Source organism: Hirundo rustica, chromosome 6 (genome assembly GCF_015227805.2).
Source record: "Hirundo rustica isolate bHirRus1 chromosome 6, bHirRus1.pri.v3, whole genome shotgun sequence".
NCBI lineage: Eukaryota > Metazoa > Chordata > Aves > Passeriformes > Hirundinidae > Hirundo > Hirundo rustica.
The window spans coordinates 55,587,251-55,611,024 of NC_053455.1; the positions used below are offsets into that span (position 1 = coordinate 55,587,251).

The 23,774-nt window shown below is 38.2% G+C and overlaps 1 long non-coding RNA gene across 9 annotated transcripts in view; it reads right to left on the reverse strand.

Annotated features, from left to right (window-relative positions):
- Positions 1 to 501: 501 nt before the first annotated feature.
- The window catches only part of LOC120754203 (uncharacterized), a 72,768-nt gene continuing 49,495 nt past the window's right edge, over positions 502 to 23,774 (reverse strand). For 5 of the 9 annotated variants that reach the window (XR_009207933.1, XR_005701349.1, XR_005701348.2 and 2 more), the window contains 9 exons: positions 21,773 to 21,859; positions 20,072 to 20,161; positions 18,715 to 18,896; positions 17,890 to 17,999; positions 15,590 to 15,850; positions 15,027 to 15,125; positions 8,492 to 8,638; positions 7,627 to 7,777; positions 6,586 to 6,701 (listed from right to left, as the gene is read on the reverse strand). This is a non-coding gene — a long non-coding RNA (uncharacterized LOC120754203). Of the gene's footprint in view, positions 765 to 6,585; positions 6,702 to 7,626; positions 7,778 to 8,491; positions 8,639 to 15,026; positions 15,126 to 15,589; positions 15,851 to 17,889; positions 18,000 to 18,714; positions 18,897 to 20,071; positions 20,162 to 21,772; positions 21,860 to 23,774 lie in introns of those variants that run through there. The other 4 variants (XR_005701350.2, XR_009207935.1, XR_005701353.2 and 1 more) reach the window with 4 other exon arrangements.

The following is a 23,774-nucleotide window of genomic DNA, read 5'->3' on the forward strand; positions in this document are numbered from 1 at the left end:
AATATATTAGCAAAATCCAACATAATTTCTCTCCAGGTCTGCGAGCAACTGATTCCTTAATATAGCATTTTTTACATCTCATACTAAGCACAGACCCAGAAAGGTAATCTTTGCTAGGCTGGTTATTTAGATGTCTTCCTGGGTTAAGAAATTTTGGAAACATAAACAACAAAATAACCAACATAAATTATATGAAATATTGTCTTGGTTTTGAAAGACAGTTGTCTGCCAGGGAAAGCTAGAGCTTCCCTTGGAATGGAGAACATAAACCCGCTTCCCTCCAAATTATTATTATTTGGCAATTAGGGGCTTTCAGGCAAAGATATGGGAATAGGAGTAACAGTTCTTTACTAGGAATATTAAAAAAGGAAAATACAAATGTAGTAGTAAAAAAAAAACAAACAAACAAAAAAAAAAACCCAAGCAAGGTAGCAAACAAAAATCCTAAAAAGACCCTGACATAGTAGGGATACAACCTGACACCCTGATGGTCAGGGTATTGGAAGCAGTCCAAATAAATCCTCCTGGAGTAACAGATGTGGTTCTGTGGAGTAGAGATGGTCCTGTAGAAAGTCCAGTGGTAACAAGATGGGTCCAGTCTTCCTCCAGGAATCCAGTGGAAAAACTGGATCCCTTATGTTCTTTAGTCCCAGTTTTTATCTATCTAGGAACAGTTGGCTCCTCCCCCACTGTGTGGAGCATCTCACGATGGGATGATGGAATGTGTCATGCCCAAATGGCCCATTATCAGAAGATGTTTTCCCCTGGAGGATGGAGGGGTGGTGAAAGAGATAAGAAACACCTGCTTTTAATGGTTGGGCCCTTATCAGAAGGCACCCACAACCCTCCCCCCTGGAGTTACAAGAGAAACATAAAATATCTCCCAAAAAAGTTTTCAATAGATGAAATAGAATGCACATTTTTAGGTTACATAACCCAAGACAAATATTTACAGTCTTTCACTTTAAAATTACTCACATTTAGGTTTCTGAAAGACTGCTCAGTGAAGGAACTCTTCTGCTGTATCTCCCTTTCACAGATATCCTTGAAGAAAAGCGTAACCATAGATTTGCTAGACTGAGAAGGTGTGAAGTAGTCCAACCATTGTTTGTTTGGTTTGTTTTTCCTCAAAGAGCAATTTTACAGAATAAACATCCTAAACGTTCCTGTATAGCAAGGAGATTATATTTCATTACCCCTTGGATCATGCTGGGGCACTAACCAGTGAGAGGAAGGAGGAACGTCTGAATCATCACTGTCACTTTCTCAGAGGTCTCCCACAAGGATGTTCCCTTGCAGGTCACAGCTGAGAGCACGCCATGCACTCAGAGTTTACACATTCTTAGAACAGCATTAAAGGCTCTCTGACAGTGAGCCTTTAAAGCACCTTATCTTGCTTTAATGCTCATTAGAGAGGAATTAAGTAGGACTAATATACTCATAATGAAGTTTACATGAATAGTTCAAGAATGCCTACATTATGTTCCAATTTTTTCAGAGAAAAAAGTAGTGACCAAACATAGATCATATGAAATGTATTCAGTTCCCACCACTAAAAATCACAACTTGTACCTCACAACTTCCCTCAACACTTTCTCATGACCTAATTATCAACAACTTCTCTGTAGCCTTTACTTCCCTATTTCCCCATCAACACAGTGTACACCATCAGAGGAGGGCGTTAGTCTGTGTCACGCTATGCAGCACTCCAGATCAGTTCTGTATAATCCTTGACAAGTCTTTCCCTAAAAAAAAAAAAAAAAAAAAAACAAAAAAAAAAAAAACACAACAAGCCCAACCACACACACAACAAAAAACAAACCAAAACAAAAAAAACCCCACAAAATAACAACAAACTCTGTGCACCAAGTCACAGGGTTCCTCAATTCTTAGCGCGAAGCCTTTCAATACCACAATAGTTTTAATTTAAATGATTGGTAGTGAACAAATATTCTTTCCACGTGTATTGTACACTTCAACACACTACTGACAGTTTTAAAAACTCACCCATTAAAATAATTACCTAGCTATGTATTTAAACAATTAAGTCATTATTAATTCAGTAAACGCCATAATAGGCTTTTAGAAATTGCAAAAAGAATCCTTTCCCATGACATACATTGATATGATATTTGTCTAACTAGGTGATCTGCTTATTATTCACTAATTTAATTCTTTCTTGAATTATGCAGCAACAAAATGCACAAAAGAACAAAGTTACCCTCTGTAATTATTTGACAGGATAAGTTTCAAAATCCTGATGTGCCCAACTAACTAAAAACACCTTAGTGCCATCACAGGACCTCCCAACTCACTTGGCACCACAGGGTTAATCTCATACGTTTAATATCCTACCTCAAAAAAGAACCACTGTAGTAAGAACCAAGGTCTTACAGTAGCTTTAATAAGACCATGCTACTTCAGAACACAACAGTAAAAAAGCCATGCAAATGGAGATGAATGGAGCACAAGGCACCGAGGTAATTAAAAATGTATTTTCCATCTCCTAGTAATTGAATTGTGTACAAGCTGCAAGTTAATGAGGTCATCTACCCTCGAGCACTGACAGGAAAGCAGGAATAATTATCTTTCAATTTTTTCTTATGTAGCAATTAATTTTAACCATTCGCCTACACCCCACTCCCACTTCTCTCATTCCAGTCAGTCAAAGTCACGGCTAAGCTGAATTGACAAGCAATTGATATGGTGGCGGCACGGAGCCGCCGAGGCGGGCAAGGTAATCAAGGGGCTGCAGCTGTTGAGGGCTAAGCGCTTCCAGGTGAATGTCACCTGAGATTTTGCATTCTGCCACTCGGAGGACTTGGGACACACAGTAGTGCCTGACGGCACATCTGGTGCCAGGTGGGCAGGGAGCGGACATTGCTGAATTGGGAAGGGAACAGAAGGATGGACAAGGATTGATGAATGGACAAGACTAGAAACAAAATTGTCTTTTTTGTTGCTCTTTTTGTTTCTGGTTTGCTTTTTTTGGTTGTGGTTTTTTTTTGGTTTTTTTTTTTTTTTTTTTAGAGCTCATCTACTGTCATTGAGTATTGCAAACCACAGCTGTATTAAAAAAAAATGTGTAATGCCTTTTAACTCAAACACCAATTAAACTCAGACACTTATGATTCTTCCTGTGACTATCTGACATGGACTTTCAGCAACTCTACAATTCAAAGGAACGAAACGCACGTCAAATCAAATCTGTGAGAGCGGGACATAAAGATGAGTTTCGCACTTTGACTTGTGGACTGAGGCCTCGCAACCTCTGTGCAGATGTCCACATTTATAATTGGGCTGGCAATTTCTGTGATCCTCCCTTCAGCCTGCACTATCTTTCAACAGCTAAAGTGAGCAGTTTTGTTCACAAGAAAGCAGGCGATACCACCAATGTAACAAATGGACTTAAACATTTCACTAAAAATAATCAAGATAAAGGAAAAGGGCTTAAGCGTTTGGTTATTAATACAACTCCTACCTTCCCTCCCTCAGTGAAGATAACAGATGTTTTTATGACATTGCTTGCTAGATGGAGTGCACAGGGTGACCATCTGAGCCCATACCAAAATGACAACTTGCCCGCATGTGTCAGTGGCATGTCAACTTGTCCCAGCTGCACTCAAGTTAAACTTCTTTTACAATTACTGATTTTTGACTAGCAGTTTTAGAAAGAAACCCTTTCCCAATGGCAAAAAATCTAACTCGGGTATCCCACATTCATGAATTGACAATTATCATGTCTTACTCACCTGGATGAGCAGAGTAGCAAACCTGCCTGCCAAGTAAAAGTTCTCTGTATTTGTAAGATGTATTGAAATGTATTTCCTACACACACTACAATTTGAGAGAAACTCCATAAAAAATGGCAGAAATTATTCAGTGTCAGCAGTGGTGTAAAGAGAGAAGAAATCTCAAGAATTTGCCATGGACTCCAGGGCCACGATCCATCTGCCTCCTCCTAATATGCTTATGAGCCAATTCAAGGGGTTGTTCTGAAGTTGATTCTACTAATTTTAGAAGTTCCCAACAAATACATTTCCTTTTAAATGAGCATAATTATCAAAGTAAAGCTCAGCAGAGAAAGTGCCAGAAGTTAGTCCCTGGTGTTTTACCTCATTAGAAATGCAAACAATGGTTACTATGTGGGTGAAAGTAGGCAACACCTGGAAAAGTGGTACACATATAAAGGTCACCTCAGTTTCGGTATAAAATCAGCATATAGGTATAAAATCAGGAATGAAATCAAAGGCAAGCAAATGCCAACATGCACACACTGGAGGGTAAAGGTGTCATCACTTTCTTTTGATAACATAAAGAATATAACAACACATGACAGTGCAGTAATACAGTAATAGCAATAATTCCTATACATTTATTTTATCGCTTAACTTCCTATATTCTTTGCAACAGAGTCTTCTACTCTTCTTCCTATTGATGCTGCTTTTCACAATCTAAAAGCTGTCAAGGTAAATATAAATACACCAGTAAGTGGAAAATAAGTTTGTTTCTCCTGAAATGAAGATCAAGTTTTGCCTCAAGCAGGAAACTTCACAATCTCAATTTCTCGTGTCACAGGAAGATACCTGATGCAATTCTGTAGCACATGCACAGAGCATTTTCCTTCAGTGCTGAGTAGCACCCAAGAGACTAGAAATTAAATGTGTATCTACTTTGAGAAATCATAAATGAAAACAAGGGCACTGACTCACATTTAGTCAACCAGAAATATTCTTGGGTAATCTCAAAACAAACCCCAAAACTTTAGCTCAAAATTTAAACCACAATTAAACAAACCAACCAAACCCCAAATCAGGACAAAACAGTAATTCAACTTTCCCTCCAGAGCCCCAGTAGTTTAACTGAGAGAAGGTAAGTGCAGACCTGGGACAGTTGTAAATGCTGGTGACAAGTCCAGATGAACAGCAATCAGTATCAGTGTTGCAAAGGAAAGCACATCCATAGTGCTACTGTTCATCACTCATCATTAAACTCATTTGAAAACACTACACACACGGACATGATGGAGAGACATGAATTGTACTACAAAGACAAAATCATTCTCAGTGGTTAGTTAAGTGTTGTCAGTCAATCCTAACCATTTCACAGCCAGCTCTCTCTCTGTAATGGCAGATTAAACTTGGCAGACTTGATGGGGCGTAATAAACTTCATGTAGCTACCACTCCTTCTCTATTTGCAAAGCTAGGGCACGTTCATCCCTTTAGGTTCACTCCAGAAAGCCCAGATAAAACAAGGAGATCAGTTTCCATGTCCTCTGGAGGTCCTGCATTAGAAGGGAAAGTTCAGATACATGTGCACAAAGCGAGGAAATTGCCCGATGCTCTCTCCTGCCTCTGAAGTGGAGAAGAACAGAGGAACAAAGCACTGACTCAACCACACCAGGGATCAAAGAGCAAAGACAAGTCTTCAATAGCAAGTCAACATTATGTGGCTTCTTTTCTGAACACAGGCAAAGTTTGCTGCGCCAGATAAATGGTCCCTCCTGGGAAGCACCCTGTCCAGTGGAAATAAGGGAGGGTCCCTTACTAGAGCAGGTAACCTGGACCATTTCTGTGGTTTGTTTTCTGTACATCTCCCAGCATACAAAAGTGTTGTCTTGGCATATTTCTAAGGCACAACCCTACTTAATCCTCTCAGTATCTGTTTACAAATTTGTCCATCAATTTGACTACTCCCTCCTTGAACCTGCAGATACAGTGTTTCCACAGCTTCCTGTGGCATTTGATTTTCTAGTTTTAATGTTAATACTTTCTCTGCATGCGTGTCTTCTAATTTGTTTTAAATTCTCATATTATGCCAACAAAGTGTCTCTTTCCCTGCTCCTCTATCATGAACAGAGTAGAAACAAGAGGTAGTTACTCCTCAGTATACATCACAGAACTTCAAAAGAAGAGGAAGAAAATAAAAGGAATCAAATGGATAATTCTTGCCATCAGAAGCAAACATCTTGCCCTAATAGTAAAAAGGTTTTAGCTGAAATCCAAGGTGATAATATTTCCTTACATTCAGGAATTTTTAATGTCCCATATTTACCATAGACTTATTTAGCACTCATGATAAACTAACTTGAGTCATACGACATGAAAATGATGTGACATTTAAAAAAAAGAAGCAAGGAGACAAAAAGCTTTTAGAGAGGTTCTTATGTGTAGAAGGTAAATTGTGATGGTGTAGAAGGTAAATTGTGATGATTTTAGAATGAAATATTTGTGATATTTTTTAATACTTAGTACAATTTTTCTTGCACATATTAATATCAGATATATTATTTATATTCTACACATATTATATCTCCACATTAAAACATTTCGGGAATGATTCCCTTTTTTATTACTTCTTACAAAACAGTACAAGGTGATTTTTATATGTCCAATTTCTGTAAATGTAAGTCTTCATATTTTGATTTTCTACCATTCTGCAATGTAGATCTGGGTGAAGATGGACGTATCAAGAATTAGCCACAGAATCATCACCCTTTAGATCCAAAAGCAAAACCTGTCCTGGAGTCAAACCAGGATTAGCTGCTTCTTGGGTTGACCTTGAAAAAGGGAAGTACCCCTACCTTAAAAAAGTGCATAACAGTGTTAACCTGGCTGCCAAAAACCTCTGTGATCAGGAGAATTCATGCAGCAAATGCAACTCTTGTTAAAAATCAGAAGCCTGAAAGTTAGACACCATTCTGAAATAAACAAGAGACAGAATACAAAGCTAGAAGCAACATAAAATGTTTTAGTCTTGAAAAGCATAGGGAGTAATGTAATGGTTTCTTCACAATCAAAAACTTGTAGCATGTGAATTGAAATCTCTACTTGGAGGCTGAAGTATAAAGGAATTCTTATTTGCACCACCTTGCAGCAAGACATGGGAATAATTACACCTTGATACAACTTTATTTAAATACAACCTGTTCTTTTCAATAGTAATCTGAAGAGGAAAGCTGATATGATTTAATCCTATAGAAAAGCCATCAATGCAAGCCATCCTAAACACTGGCATAAGATAAAGTTCAATTTTGCTTAAATTTGATAACCAAAGTGCCACTTTGAAAGGTAGAAATTCTCATACACCCATCTCAGGCATTTTTTAAGCCCAACTAAATTTGATATAGCATAGGTTTAACACTGAGAACTGAGAAAATTGCTCACCCTGCAATTTTTCTACTGCATCCCTGTTTACTTTTCTGTACCACACTCTTTACAAGATATCCTTCCTATTATTTTGAGGATACTAAAAGAAGCAACCTGACAGAACCTATTCAATCCATCACCTTCTTTTAGGGGATATCCAAGAGCCCCAGTCCTGCTTACAAAAGTGCATTCCTAAAGTGCCAGATTGCAAGAGAACATCATCCCAATCCAGAAGCATGCCCAACTTAAGCCTTAAAATTCAACATGGATTTTTCCATTTACAGTATTTAATTTCTGATAATTGTAGGTAGCAACTTTTAACTTGAGACGGGTCAAATCACGGAATCACAGAATTGTCAGGGTTAGAAGGTACCTTTGGAGATCATCCAGTCCAACCCCTCTGCCAAGGTACGGTCACCTCAAGCAGGTTGCACACATGGGTTCTGAATGTCTCAGTGGGAAACTCCATGACCTTACCTTGGGCCACCTGTTGCAGTGCTCTGCCACCTTCCATGTGAAGTTCTTCGTTATTTTGAGATGGAACTTCTTGTGTTTCAGTTTACGGCCATTGCTCCTCATCCTATCAGTAGGCACCACCAACAGGAGTCTGGCACCATCTTCTTGTCACCTGTTTTTGAGATGTTTATATGCATTGATGAGATCCCCTCTCAGTCTTCTCCAGACTAAAGAGGCCCAGCTCCTGCACTGTCTCCCCCATAAGAGAGGTGCTCCTGACCCTCATCACCTTTGTGGCCAGATGGATGAACCCACTGGACGCTCTCCAGCAGCTCCCTGTCTTCCTTGAACTGGAGAGACCACAGGTGAACGCAACACTCCAGATGTGGTCTCAGCAGGGCTGAGTAGAGGGGGATGGATCACCTCCCTTAACCTGCTGGGCACACTTCCTTAAGCACCCCAGGATACCATTGGCCCTCCTGATTGCAAGGATGCCCTGCTGGCTCATGGTCAACCTGTCATCCACCAAAACTCCCAGGACCTTCTCAGCAGAGCTTCTCCCCAGCAGATCAACCCCCAGCCTGTCCTGGTGCTTGGAGTAATTCCTCCCCAGGTGCAGCACCCTACACTTGCCTTTGTTGAACCTCATTAGGCTTCTCTCTGCCCAACTCTCAAGTCTATAAATAAATCCTACCCTAACATTTTCTTGTGAAAGGTTCCAGACCTAGCAACACAGTTGAGAAGTTAATGCACCTCCTATAAATGCTTACAGAACATAACTTTTTTTAATATTAAAATAGATTATTGCAATAACTTATGCACTCATGAAAGATTTTAGGCTGCACCATTAAATACTTCTGTTTTTCTAAATATCCCATCTACTCACCTGTTGCTTATCAATCATCCATTTAATTATTTTACTCTGTTGCTTGATCTGGCTTCACTGCACTGTGACGAATTTTGCTCAGATGTACGGCACACCCTGTTCCAGGCACTATTTTTCCTGTCCTCTGCAAAGGGTCACATAGGGCATCTACACAAAATATGTTTTTTACAGGAAATTTCACACATATAGGGAAATCATTGATTGTTTCTTTGGGAGAAAAACAACAACAACAACAAATCACAAACAAAAAAACCCAGACAAAAAAAAAACAACAACGACATATCTTTAAAGAACTCTGACCCTATCCAGTAAACTGGATATCCACTTACCACAAAAGCTCACACATATCGAGGGTCTGTGACAGTCCAAATAGTGACTCAGAGATCCATGCATGAATAAAATTACTTGAGTAATTATTAGTAATTACTTATTTCTATACTAAGTATATATGAGTAATTACTTATTATTATGTGGACATGCCTCTGGATTGGGACAATATTCTTTTGTAATCTGGTCGTTTAGGAATGTGCTTTTTAAAGTAATTTTTAAAGTAATTATTAGTACTTAATCATAGCATTTGAGCTGCCTCTAGGCCAGGGGATCCCTTTTGATGATCATAATGACATTTACTGAAGGTCCTTGACAGTCCTGGTGGTTCTCTCCAGCTGTTCAACCATCAAATCATGGTTATCCCATAGGATCTAACTAAGCCTCACAGAACAAGTTGCTGACTGTGCTAGTCCATAATAACATTTTTTAAAGAAAACCCCAATAAATATTTTCTTTGTTGTCAATACCACTTTAGTTTCAAAAGCAGCTTCATTTGAAGGCATTTCCATTCACCAGCTGGCTCCGTATTTCATTTTCTTCCTCCCTCTTCCAATCACATGAAAATTAGAGGATAAGCAGAAGAGAATAAAGCAAAAATGGAAGATTTCAATGGGTGTTCAGAGAGTAATCTATGGAAACAGCATGAATTTCTGCTCAAAGCAATGGGGAAATTCTGTTACCTCCAGACACCGTGATTAAAACATTGATATTAGTTCCAGCTAAGTCAATTTTTCTAAAAGAGAAAATTCTGATGTAACAAATCTTCATTAATTTTTTTTTTGTGAAGTGCTGTAGTCACTACCTATCCAGAGGCTTGAACAGAAGTCAGCCATGTTCAGTTACTGCAGGCTTAATATTCTCTCAGAGATTCCACACAAGACAAGTTACTGTCTCTTGGCATCAAAACTGATATACTTGGCTATTTTTTATTTTACTCTTTTCATTGAAAATGTTCTTCCTTCATTCCCATCTCCTAACTGAAATATTTTATTCCTTCGGTATTTAGGTATTATATTTTCTCCCCTTAGGTCTGTGGGGAGAAAAGTGATTTAAATTTTTAATGTATAGGTGCAGATAACTTACTGAGTTAAAAAAATGGAACTTGTATCAGCAATTGAAATATATGGCTCATCAAAAATTATACTTGGCAATTCTGATCAGCAGAAATTATATATTTCATTCTGTTCACATTCAAATAAGGCACTTAACTATCCAATAATCAGTTGAATAAAAGGAAAAAGCATCCTAGAATTTTGAAGAAACCTTTTCTGTGATATTTAGAGTATTCAGAAGGCTTGCTCCTTTTCGAAAGCATGACTCTATTGTATGACTGTTAGAAGGTAACCCCTGAATAACACAGTGTACTTTAATTAGTTTTTACAATTATTTTCAGAAGAGAAAAGACAAACTCAGGGAAATGCTACTGGGCCAGCACTGCCTCACAGCACATTTTATGTTATTGACCAATGACATAAGACTAAGAGAAGAAAATAGAACTTAAAATTATCATCTTCCTTCACAAAAACCCATATTTTTGACTATAGATGTTTTATGACAAGTATCTTAAAGACCTACTCAGAAGAAAATGCATAATGCTTTCAATGCCTAGTCTGCATCTGTGCAGGACTGAACTTGAGCTAAGTAGTGCTGCCCTGTAGCACAGCATTAAAAAAGCCCAATAAAGACAGACTGCAAGAGGATCAAACTAGAAAGACATCCCTGCTTTACTTTCATTTCCTAGCATACTTCTCTAGACCTGGGTTTCTTTCATGTCCATCTTTTAAAAGTCATTAACACCTGAATTTATTCCAGCTATAAATCCCCCCCTCTTTAATTATCTCCAGCTCATTTGCAGATGCCTATACAGCAGCATCCTTTGGTTCTTCAAAATGTTTACTCAGTAAATAGCTCTGAAATTCTGACTGAGAAAGGGAACCAGCAAAAACAAGCAGCTGGTTTGCTTTCTCTCTGCACTTTTTAGTCTCTCTAAGGGAATTTCCACTGACACCTTGGGAAGGCTGACCTGGAACAGAGACTGGACAGAGCTAGAGAATAAAGTAGATATTTATTGAAAGGCCTCTAGGACACACCTTGGGCAGGACAAGAGCCTGGCCAGGGCTACACCCAAGGTGGACCCAAAATGGTCACAAAATAGACAACCCCTAGGCAGCACAGAATCTAAAAAATATGAAAGCCAAAACTTAAGGCATCATCACCATAAGTGAAAAATCACAACTCATCACAGTAGTGGCTTTTCTGACAGAAACACACACCCACAATGGCTGGTCAATGACCCACTGTGTCTGCCAGGACACTTCAACACCAGCTAATTTTTTTTTTTTTTTTTCCAGTCCTAGACTAAGTAAAAATTAAGCATGCAGCTTTTTCCAGCTTATTCCCAACAGCTGACCTACCCAAGCCAGTGAAGCAACCCTTCAAGTTCAAGATCAGCTAAACCTCCACCTTCCTCCAGCGGTGATAGCTGCACATGATTACAAATGCATCTAGAAAAGAGTGACCCTGTGGCAAAGTTTGCTAGCTGAGGTGCTGGAGCAGTCTATCTGCATTCTTACAGCTCTCCTTCTGCTTTCTGTAACAACAAAATTCACTCTGTGCTAAGCAAGATGCCAATCACCTCTTCATAATTCATGATCTCTGCTACACTGTGGCTTCTCTGACAGGCAACTGCACACCTTTTTCACTTAGAAGGCTTGCACTGTGAATTAAAATGTGACTTTCTTCCTTCCGGTAAAATAGAAAGGGAAATCAAAACTAATCTTCCCCCAGGTCCTTTCCGCACCATCCCCCCCCCCAAGTTTATGTGGCACAGACCAGGCTGCAATAATCAAACCAGAGCCATTTAGTGTATAGTCTAGTCTTGCTGTGACTAATAGGATGATTGGTTGTATAGCTTCTTTATGGTTGTTCATTATATCACCCTTACATAAAGTAATTTAATTTCAGTGGGATAATTAGGGTATTTCTAATCTAACTGATAGTCTGAATGAAATGAGATTCTCAGAGGGAGATTTGTGTACCAGGAGATTGGTGACCTCTGGCCCCAATTTTCACACAATGTATTAAGCTGACAGCCTTACTTCCAAAGCCCTGCTGCACTGTCTCCTCACCACTTGTGCAGATGTATGTGCTACAGACAGCAACTCTGAACGAGGCTCTTCACCCCAAATCCCATTATTAAGGGAAACTAATTTTTTGTTTGAATTACAGAAAGATAATCCAGGCCATCATTCACTAGTCAAAAATACAGCCCTGTTATTTACCTGCCGTGCAAAACATGCAAATAAATTCTTGATTTTAGGCTGTGCCTTCCAGGGCAACTTCAAATATATCCTACATTCACTTGGTCAACACCATTGGCACTTTTCTAAGCATTAAAATTTTCCTTTTTGCATTTTCCAGAAACACACACAAAACTTGAAGGAAGCAGCTTCTGCCAAATTGAATCAATGTCATATTTCATTTATGAACCAAACCCCTAAGTTTACCTTTTGCTGTAACCTGTAGCTGTCAAGAAGGCCAGACTAGCTGGCTGATGTTTTATTTTTAGATGATGTCCATTGACAGACAAGATACTCCATTTTCTTCACTGCCATTTGTGTTCCAGCTCACTTCTTTCCATGTCTCTGCTCTCAGAAAACTGACATACTCCTCCTCCCCACATCTGTACAGCACCATCCTGGCTCAGACCAATTCAACTCTCCAAAAGCAGCAAAAGCCTTTTTCCTTCAGTTAAGAGTGGACTGAATCTCAGTTCTGTAACCAAACCCTTCCACATCATACCTGCAGCACTGTCCCTGCAGTTGCACATTCCTCTGCTGATCCTTGCCTTTACAAAGGGTGATACCCTTAAACACCAGAAGCCCTCACTCACGGACCTTTGAAATTATTTCCCTGTGATTAGTAAACCTCTTCAATCTTAACAGCTTAGCCTTTAATCCTAAGAGCTAATAGAAGTAGAAAAGGCCTTACAACTGAGGAAAACACTTTGCTCTGTCACATAATTTGGTTTTAGTGTTCCAATATTTGATTTAAAGACAGAAAATAAATTATATGAGCTTTCATGTTTTTTTCGTCCCAGGCTGGCATAAACAGTTCAAGCAAGAGACTGAAGATCAAAAGTCTCTTTTCCAGACACAATAGTATCCTGTATACAGTGAAGCCAGAGTTCACAATAACTCCAAAAGCATCACAATTTCACCCACTGTTCTACAGTTACATATAAATGATCAATACACAGTAACAAATATATATACCGTGAATCTATCAAATATCTATTTTGTGTATCTATGGACACCCATTTAGTGTGTGTGTGTGTGTATGCACAGAACCATGTTAATATTTTTTTCTATTTCAGTGCAATAAAGCATAATTTAACAAAAATGAAAACTCAACATTTGCACTTGAGCACAGATGAAAATATATGAACTATAGTATTTATACTTCAACACTTAAAAATCAATAGAGTTCATACAAGAGTAATTATTTTCAAGAAATTATTCTGCAATTAACACCTTTTAAAGAGACCTTTGTCATTTTAAAACATCAAACCCCAAGGAGCTGCTACATATTACAGCTACCTCTGTGTACATCCGTATTTTAAGGTCATTGGTGGTGGGGATAAATCCAGAATAAGAGCCCACCACAAGCTTTATTTCACTCAGTCTCTCACACTACCATTTTTCAGCAATCGTAATTTGTATTCTGTATTATTCACCAAGCCTTGCAGCTATGTTGGGAATTTGTAGCTGGAAAGTCACCGACCTGAAATACGGTAGTGGATGTTTTACAGAAGTCGTGGTCAGGGCCTGTTTAGGAGAGTCCTGAGTTCAGGGTTCCTTGACATTATAAAACAAGGAACCCATTACACTTTAATAGGCCAATACTGAGCTCTTATACAAGAAGTGAAGAGTTATATACTAGAGATGACAACTTAATTTCAAATACATGTTCAAGAAAAGATAGCGTCAGTCAAAAATAGTGTTAAAATAGGATAATATTTTATAACATCTTCCTCAGATGGGTACCTTAAAACTTCCCAAATTATTATTTTTTGTCCAAAGAAATGAAAACCACTCCTTATAACATTTGCAAATAATGTTACATCAAATGATTGCCCAAAATAGAGAATACTTTCTAAAGTAAATCATTTTACATTAAATCATAAAAGTTTAGAAGGGAAAAGAGAAAGCAAACACATTACTATTATAATTGCTGTATTTAAGACAGTTTCATAATGCTCCATTTCTGCATCTACCATCAAGTCAAGACAACTCAGTATTCATCTGTACTTTGGATGAGTCTTCGCTGATAGAGTATCATTGACTCTCCTTTACAGTGTACTCTGACATCTCAGATAAAGTGTTATAGACACATTTCTACTTTAAGGATTTGATTTTCAAGAAATTCTACTGTTAAGAAGTATATTTCATTTGAGCATTGAATGCTAATTTACACAACATGGAAATTGTGTTTATAGTCAGCCGTGAAGCCATTCATTTGCAGAGGCTCATCGTTCTACACAAACAGAAACGTCCTGGCAAGATGTTCCTCTCCTCCTGCCAAGAGCCTTAGCAAAATTCTGCTGCCTCAGTTTGCTTCTATTCTGAACCTTTTCAAGAACCCTGTCAGAACTTAGTTTCCTGTGCTTTTAAGAGAAATCAAGACTGAGCAACTCCGTGGTAACCTCAAGCTCAGTTATTTCTCCAGAAAGATAAGAGATAAGTAAGAGAACTGCAGCTCATTTTTACTCACTTAGCCTTCTGCTGGACTGAACTATATTTTATGTACAAGTCAAGGTATGCCTACAAGGATAATTGAAGTTGGTAGAAGGGAAACAGTTAAATCAATAGCAGAAAATTCTCTTTGTTTTGTGTAACTACTAAGTTGTGCCCTGATATCAAACTGATAAAGAGCACACAAAAAATATCTCCTTTCCCCTTTAGAAAAAATAATAATAATAAAACTCCCTTTATTCTTAGAACAGTTACTAGAGTGAAAAATTGCTATGATATAATATAGAAAGTATCAAGGAGAGAGAAGAAATCTACTTTCACATATTTCAGCAATATTCAAACCATGCCAGCATGAACAACGATATCCTTCAATCAGAAGAAGCCTTACTAAAGCTCCATTTTCAAAAGCTACAACTGCTAAGAAGACATTATAAAATTGCTTTATTTCTTACCCATTATATTGCTGCCACCAAACAAAATCCTTAAGCTAAAAAATTCAGACCATTTCAGGAAAAGTCTTGAAGAAGCATTGCTGTCACCACTGTTTGGAGCTGGGAGACAAAAAGAAAACAACAAAATTTTAGGTAAAAACCATTCTTACTGAAGTGTTACTAATCAAGTAATTTACTATTTTTATTACTTTAGCATTTTACCCTTCCCCCCCACCCCCCCCCCAATTTTATTTAGGTGCAGGGTTTGGATCTTTGCATTAAGCACTACACAGTATTAAAAGACTCTAAAATTATTTCGGCATTGTCACAAATGACGTCTCCAAAAAGAACTGGAAATCATACAATACTTAGTGCAATTTGTTCTGTGCTTAAAACACTCAAGATTCTCCAGAAAGAGGTTATCTATATTGATGCATTATATAAAACTCATTAACTACAGTAATAAACTTTGCTACCACACTTCAGCACAACCCATGTAAATAAATCAAGAGTAATTCTCCAACATTGCAATGAAAGCACAAGTTTAAAAAAGACAAATAAAATGTCCGCTAGAAAATTCATACATCGTTCACACTTTGTGCCTTATCATGGTCTTGCCATTTTTTCCTGGGAACAGCAATTGTTTAGCTTGTTTCCTCCATTGTCTCCAGTGATTACTGGAATCACATTTCTAGGGTAAACAAGGTGAAAAAAAACACCTCTTTTCCCATTGTCCCATTTTCTGTCAGGAAGGTTTGAAGAAAAGTGGGCCTCCCAATAAGTTTTCTAATCCAGATAAGCAGGGCTAAGATATCTGACAGCTGTTTCACGCTCTTCATCATCATCTGAAACAATCAGTACGCATTAGAGAGTACTTTTCCCTTTACAAAGGTGATAATTAGATAACAAGCTGAGATTAAAGTAATTACAGTTAGACAGCTGGCAAGGCAGCACAGTCATGTTGAAATATTGTTGATACTTCAGCATCTGGTTCTAATAACAGCACAAGCTAAGAGATTTTACATTAATTACAGAACATAATTTAATATAAACATATTTAATTACAATTGATGAGCGATAAACTGTTCAAGAATGACTTAACCCCTTACACATGTCAAAATGATTGGAACTTCATATATATCCTTCTACTTTAAAAGCAAGCTACAGTCAGTATGAAAGGTTAGGAATCTTCAATTTTAAGAAAGCATTGTAACTGGAAAGATGAGTTATTGATACATTTAAAAGGGCTAATTTAAAAACAAGTTAAAACTGCAACCATACTACAGAACTCAAGACTGGCTCGATTTAGGTAGAATTGCAGCTAAGCCCAAAATTGCTATCTCAGAAATTCCACAGCAATTGCCACCCAAGCCTGAGGCATCTACAGCTCCCTGGTGCCTGTACAGTTTTCCCAAGGATGCTCTCAATTCCCACTGATCTTATCAATGCTAGGAAACACAGAGCCTCTGCTACTTCCTAACTACTTTGGATCCAGCTGCAAGGACCTGGCTCCAAGAGTGCAAGGGATACAAGGGCCCTCCTGTGTATTCAAAAAAGTTTTTGGATGAGGCACCAAACAGTTCTAGCAGAGTTGATCCTGGAAGGTAGTGACCCTAATCATTAACTTTCTCCATCACTCTTGCTCTTGTGCTCCTCTCTGGTCTGGCCAGCATTGTGGTTTCCTGTATGCACCCAGGCAAAACTATTTGGGGTTGGGAAGGGCCAAACAAGAGCACTACAGCATAAAAAATGACAGCTGTGGCAAAGATGGGTAGAAATCAGACAAATTAATTCCTCTGACTATTAGGAAGAAAATGACAACAGTTGGTTAAGCTCTTAAGGAACATCAAAAGAGGCCACAAGGAAGGTGAAGGGCCTTTGGGGAAGCCACGTGAGGAATGGCTGAGGGCACTGGGTCTGTTCAGCCTGGAGGAGAAAAGACTTCTCCAGACCTCATTGTGGTCTTCAGCATCCTCACAAGGAGCAGTGGAGGGTCAGGTACTGATCTCTTAGTGACCCCTTCACTCTCATGACCTGTGAGACAGGACTTGAGCAAATGGCATGAAGCTGAGTTGGGAGGTTTAGCTCCTTCATCCAGACTGTGTTTGGGCACTGGAACAGGCTCCTCAGGTAAGTGGTCACAGCACCAAGCCTGTGTGAGTTCAAGAGGCATTTGGACAGCACTCTCAGGTACACAGAGGGATTCTTGGGGTGTCCTGTGCAGGGCTAGGTGTTGGGCTCAATGATTTGGATGGGTCCCTTCAAACTCAGCATATTCTATGAGCACGGTCTGGTCACACAGGTGTATAAAATATTATTGCCTTTGGGCTTCTGCCTGACACTCCCCTTGTGCCTTAAGTCTCTCCTTGCAGGAATATTTTCACGTTTGCATCCAAATAAGCCAAAGACTGGATCTGATCCACGCCAGTCTATTCAAAAATAAAAATCTTCTGATATCTGTGACTTCTTCATCTGAAAGGATCAATTAAAAAACCCAGAGAAAAGAGAAGCTAGCATGCAATATGGGTAATAGAAACTGATAAATGTGCACTAACCATGGTGCATAACCCATTAAAGTATGTATTAGCTCAAACACGTATTAGCTTTGGTTTTTATAAAGAAATAAAGTCAGAAAGGTGAAAATAAAATTATCTCAAAAGACAGCATATGTTCTCTAATATAATTTGGCACTTTTTTTCTGAAAGTGTCACATTTTTCACCTCCATCTTCAAACAGGTAAGAAAGAAATCAGCCTACTGCTTTAGGAAAGAAATAGAAAAAGTAGACCTAAAACAAAGCTGCAAACATACATAATTCTCTTTCCCAGGCAAACCATCATTACAGTTGTTCACAGGTCACAGGGTATTTTTGTAGCACACCTTACCTGGTACTGGCCCGGGACTTGTGTAATGCATAGCCCATGCAGTGTTGAGACAGTTCTAGTTAGCACAGATCTCGCAATATGTTCAGCCAGCTGTGATATTTCTGTTGAGACTGTAAAATCATCTTTTTATGGGTCTGTTCCTTTGGTTACCACTCAAAATAAAACAGGCATCTAATATACATAATTATGTACAGGGCTATTGAAAAACAAGCAAATAAATGTAGCAGAGATCCTGTGAGGTGGTATATTACAAACAATCCCCTTAAACCCAAAAAACCACAGTGAAATATTACACTCAAGAGAAGGCCAAGGAGGATGCTCAGGGATTTTAATCCCTTGATTAAAAGATTAAATTATATGTCTCTTACAGCTACTAGATCAGCAAAGGTAATTAACATATTTTGGAAATTGATGACCACTTTCAATTTTTATTTGAACTTCTATACAGATGTAGAATCCTTTATTTCAGCTAGCCTCAGACAATGGTGATGGATTCCTTCAAAATAATCAATGTTGATCTCTTTGCTCCAAGCTTCTTTAGCAACATGTATTACACTTCCCAAGGTAAAGATATAGAGAAAAACTCTATCATTTATCTCTGCTGTAAAACAAACACCTCCCTTCAAGGAGATGCTCAAAATAATGAGCCCTTTGGAAAAGTTAAAGAACTCAGTAGGCTTCAACAGAATTAATTCAAGAGAAATCATGAAGAGCTTAATTTCCCCCACACCTCTTCCATTATTTTCTAATCATTCTTTTTACACTTGTGGACAAATGAGTCATTCCACAGTCGTAGCTAAATGAAGGATAGTGAGTGCTACCTACTTGAACAGATTTTTCCTATAACAAACACAGTTTTTCTGTGTTTCTTTCAAAAAAACCTCTTCATTTTTGTCCTTGTCTGGGATTCAGCACCATCAATGATGTCAATAGAACTGTGACTGTAACTTGTTATCCCATCAACACAGTGCATTAAACCATTTTGTTTGCAAGGCCTCCTTTCAGCCCTACAAAAAAAAAAAAGCTTTGAAAAAAATTTAAACATTTTAAACTTTCATGGAGTAAAATTAATCCCAAGTAAACTAAAGTTGCACTTCCATTAGTGGAAAGTAATTGAGTATAGGATAAATATTAAGTGCTTATTTTATTATTTCTTCAAAGTTTCAATTTTTAGAACTTTAAACTGAGCAATAACAAAAAAAACCCCACTACGTGTCAGAAGTTATTTCTAGATAACACTTCCACAGAAAGATTGAATATGTGGTCTGAACAAGCTGTCAGCTTTGGTGAATAAATTTTGGTGAACTGCTTTTTCTTACCCTCGGATTCTTGTCATTGTGTGAATTTTAATGTTGTGTTAAATCCGGAAGGTCAAAACCCAATTATGCTGTTGGAGTTACAGCTTCTCCAACAGCCTACTTACTCTTCTGAACTACAGGCAGTCAAAACCAAAACGAAATTCTACTTTATACTCAGAGGAAACAGAATATATGTTGCTGGTACACAGCAAGGACTTGACTTCATTACTCTGTGCAAATGCACCAGCCACTCCTCAACAAGTGATAATTTGTTAGTAGCTTGCACAGTTAGCTTCTCTCAGCAAGAACACGGAAGGAAAGGGGAGATCTTTAGCCTAAAGTGACTGATGCAGAATATACAACGATTTCCCTCATGTTTTCTGATTAATTTTCACTCAGAAAAATGACGTAGCCGCACTCCTCATCTTGATCCTATAGCAAGTGGAAACTGTGCTCGGAAAGAGGAAAGGTTATCAGCACTGATGCGTTAATCCATTTCAGCATTGTCTCTCATCACTTAGAACCACTGTGGCCTGGCCCCTAACCTCAGGAGAGAAAAAGCAAAGGTGCTGAAATGCAGAGAGAAGTTACAGTAACCTTCAGCTTGTGAAGGGAGATAGATATTAACCAGGGCAGGAGGAGGAAGAAGAGGTGGTGGGGAAGGAGGGAAAGAAGACAGCCACAGGTCACCTTTTCAGAAGATGCTCTGGGTTAAGGACCTAACCTTCATTAACCAAAAAGAAAAAAAAAAAAATCCATCTGTAAGTCAAGATCACTCACATTAGCTCATCAAAGACCCTGATCTTCCCAGTAGTTTCAGGGCAGGGAGGCATTTGGGGATGAAAGATCAGCACTGTACTATTAATTGTGCTGTGCAGACTCACCGAGGTTCTTCAGCAGGCTTTGCTTTCTGAACACAAACGCATACAAAGAAATTGGGTGTGCAGTGGTATCGCATGGTACATGATCATGTTCTGGAAAAGAATGGTGCATGAAAAAAGAATCTGCCATACTATTTGGGTTTTACTTCCTACAAAATTTAATATAGTGCATAACAAAACAGAGACAATGTTAATCAGGACAAGTTGGCCCCAACAGGCTGTTTTTCTTTATGTCACCTCCTGGCAGTTAAAAGATGTTGAGAAATCGGGATGGGATGGGATATCCTCTGTTTTTAATGTGGGTCTTTGTAATACATGAGACATAAGTAAATCCTAAGTATGGAAACCAGAATTGCTCTATGACCTAAGTCACTCAACTCAACTTTCATGCTTATGTCTTGTACAAACAGGGGCTGGTCTGTCTGCATTGGGTGCCACATGCCACAGACATCCTTTTTACGATCCATACACTACCCTGGGTGTTTCTGTAAGAGCTGGGTGTAGTCCAGTTCCACACACAGGCTGTGATAATTCAAGGGCTTGTGGCCATACTTCAGCAAGATCTATCATATGAAACAATACAACATATAAAAAAGATTAAACCAAATAATTTAATTGAACCTGTTTAAACAGTTGACATAGGCATCTGAGATTTAGCAACAGATTTATATAACATCTAAGAGAGTAACACCACCATCTTCTCATACTTCAACCTTTACTGATGTCAGAACAACTTCAAACCAAGAATATTCACCATCAGATGGTTTTAGATTCATGTCTCTAACAAACCTATTGGCTCACTTGCAAAATATTTTTCACCACTCTTCACTCCTTCATACACTTGTTGACTTTATTCTGGCACAGTTCACCCCACTCTCATTCTGGCTGAGGAGGGACAATATTTGTTTTGTCATCCATTACTTCTCATATCACATGTGTCTAACTGTTGCACATGATACCCAAAAATACAACTATATACACAGAAAAAAGGCAGCAAAAAATCAAAGATTTGACCCCTATTTCTTCTTTCATACTCATCCTTTTTGTCTACTAATCTATTTGTTTCTCCTGGTCATTAATACTTTGTACTCTTCACCTCCTGCTATCTCCCATACAGCCTCTGATTCCAAAGAGTTTAAGCATCCAGTAAAAGCTAGTGTCTCAGCTTCCTTCTCCTCCTCTATTAAAGACAGAAAGCTTCATACAAACAAACAAACAAAGAAAACTGAAAACCACATCTGCTCCACGAAGCACTCCAGATGCAATGTCTATTGGCCATGCTGCAATTGTTTTGTGCCCCGCTCATGCCTCAGTAGAGGCTGACGTGCTTCAGGGCAGAAATTCCTTTCTCTGGCACATCTACCTTTTGTGAATCGAAGTGTAGCCTTGGAGGTGAACACAGGGCACTTTGATGCAGGTTAAAAACAAACAAACACACACAAGCCACACAGACGTAAACAACACCCCCCAACACATACAAATCAGGTCATCAGTATAGATGTGAATTAAAACCTGGGCTCCGGCAAATAAAATTGAAAGCCTCCCCTGCACAGGAGAAATTTCAGATAGGCAAAGGCTATTATAATCACTAAATCCAACAAAATTGAGGGATGAGAGGTAGTTTACAAGATTTGACAGGAGAAGAGACTGAGTTTAAATCCAAACACCCCCAAATTTTAAAGGAGTTTAACTCTAGATCAATACCTTGCATTCCTTGGTAACTCCAGTGCATGAAGTTTCCTCTGTTTTTTTTTTTCCCTCTGTACAGAATGCACAAGTAATCAAGTCCATCTGCAAAAGAGAACTTTCATTTCAATCTTCAGCATTTAAAGTAGATTAAGACTCCAGGTGGGATTTTAAAAGAGGCAATATTTAAAAATTAGCATATTTACCATAATCATTTTAAAGCAATTTGCATCCATCTTACAGGTTACGTACACACTAATGTCCACCCATGTGGACACATCACTGCACTAAAGAAAGAAAAACCGCGTGAGCCTGGAGAGTAGTAGGCAGCTTTGATAGACAAGTGTTGCAAGGGCAATGGGGCTACTTAATAAAAAGTAGCTAAAAAGACAAGCTGGTGGAAGCACTTGGAGGGTAGCACTGCATGCTAGCACAGTTTGATCTTTTTCATTCCATTAGAGGTAAAAAACAACAGCCCTCAAGATCCTAGGAATAGAGGCTGGAAAACAGATCCACGGCTCTGCTTTTTGCCTTTTTGGGAGAACTTTGCTCTACTTTTACAAACAGAAATCCAGCAAGAAGGAAGCTGAAAACATATTTGTTTTGATAAATTTATTCACAAGCTGAAATAGTACATTTTAATTTTTTTTAATTTAATGAAAAATTATTCATCTTTTTGATAGGTGATTATTAGCCATTATTCTGTCATAAACAGAAAAGAAAGATGTACTTATATAGATTTAACTGAGCATTGTGTTAATCACAGCACAGTGACTCAAAACACAAAACCAAAGCAAAGTTTCTTATAACAAAATATTCCTTTTGCCAAAGAAAACACCGCCTTAGTATTCCTGAAAGCTAAATCACGATCACGTAAATAAACCTTCAACTCAGTTATACCCAATCCATTTTGATTGAGTTTCACACTCAGAAAGAAGCTGTTCAATTGTCATGATGACAAATTTAAATGACTTACACTTATGTTGAAAAACTTCTCTGTATGTACAATTTCAGAAACTTGGCAGCAGCCCTCCAAGTATCCTAGGCTTTAAGTTAGATAAAATTTTGTGTTGTTAAACATCCTTCTTAGCAACAGATAAGGCACAGACCTTGAGCTCCACTCGGTCAAAACACTAGAATTAAAGTAATGAGAAACAACAAAGAGGAGGAGAGTTTGTCCAAAACACTCAGGATGCTGCCAGGCTGGGGAGTAGCCAACACATCTGTACATTTCCCTGTAGGAAAAATATGCAGTTTACCTTTTCAAAAGAGGACTAACCACACATTAACCACCACATACATTGCTTTCTTCAAAGTGGTAGCCAAAGCTTCCCACAAAGCAAGGGGAAGGATCACCAATCAAATAGAACATATAACATATGTTACATATAACATTTCTACTTAAACATAGTTAACACAGAAAATGTAAAGGCTCAGATATACAACTGTGGGCAATGTGAAGAACAATAAAATTTATGCATAAAGATATTCCAGGTCCTCATATGCATAGTTTAGTGGTTTTATTTTAAGATGCATTTTCCCACTTTTCTCCAAGTACACGAACACAAATGCTACATACCTTTCATAATGCAAAAGAGGTTGTGAAGGACTTAAATATTGTAACAAAAATGCCTTTGAGTGGGTACACTAGCATGGCTGATCATATAGAAACCTATAAATTGATTTACAAGCCTTCAAGAGTCCAATAATGGCTCCAATTCTGCAGTCATATGATTAATATCATCAATTCACTACTAGATTTTATTTCCATCCTATTTAGAGAAAATATACAAGCCAATCTGACCCAGTTCAGTCTTGCTTGAAACCTCTAGAGAATTATGCATAGATCTATGACATGAAAAAAAACTAATTTAAAAACAGATTAACATGCAAATCTGGTTTGAATTATTCACTTTACAGCATTTATATTTTTCAAAAAAAAGTTGGGCAACACAGACTGTACTTAGAAAAGGGCCTGCGTGTCTGCATCTCAGGAACAAGTGCTGTAACATTTCCCATC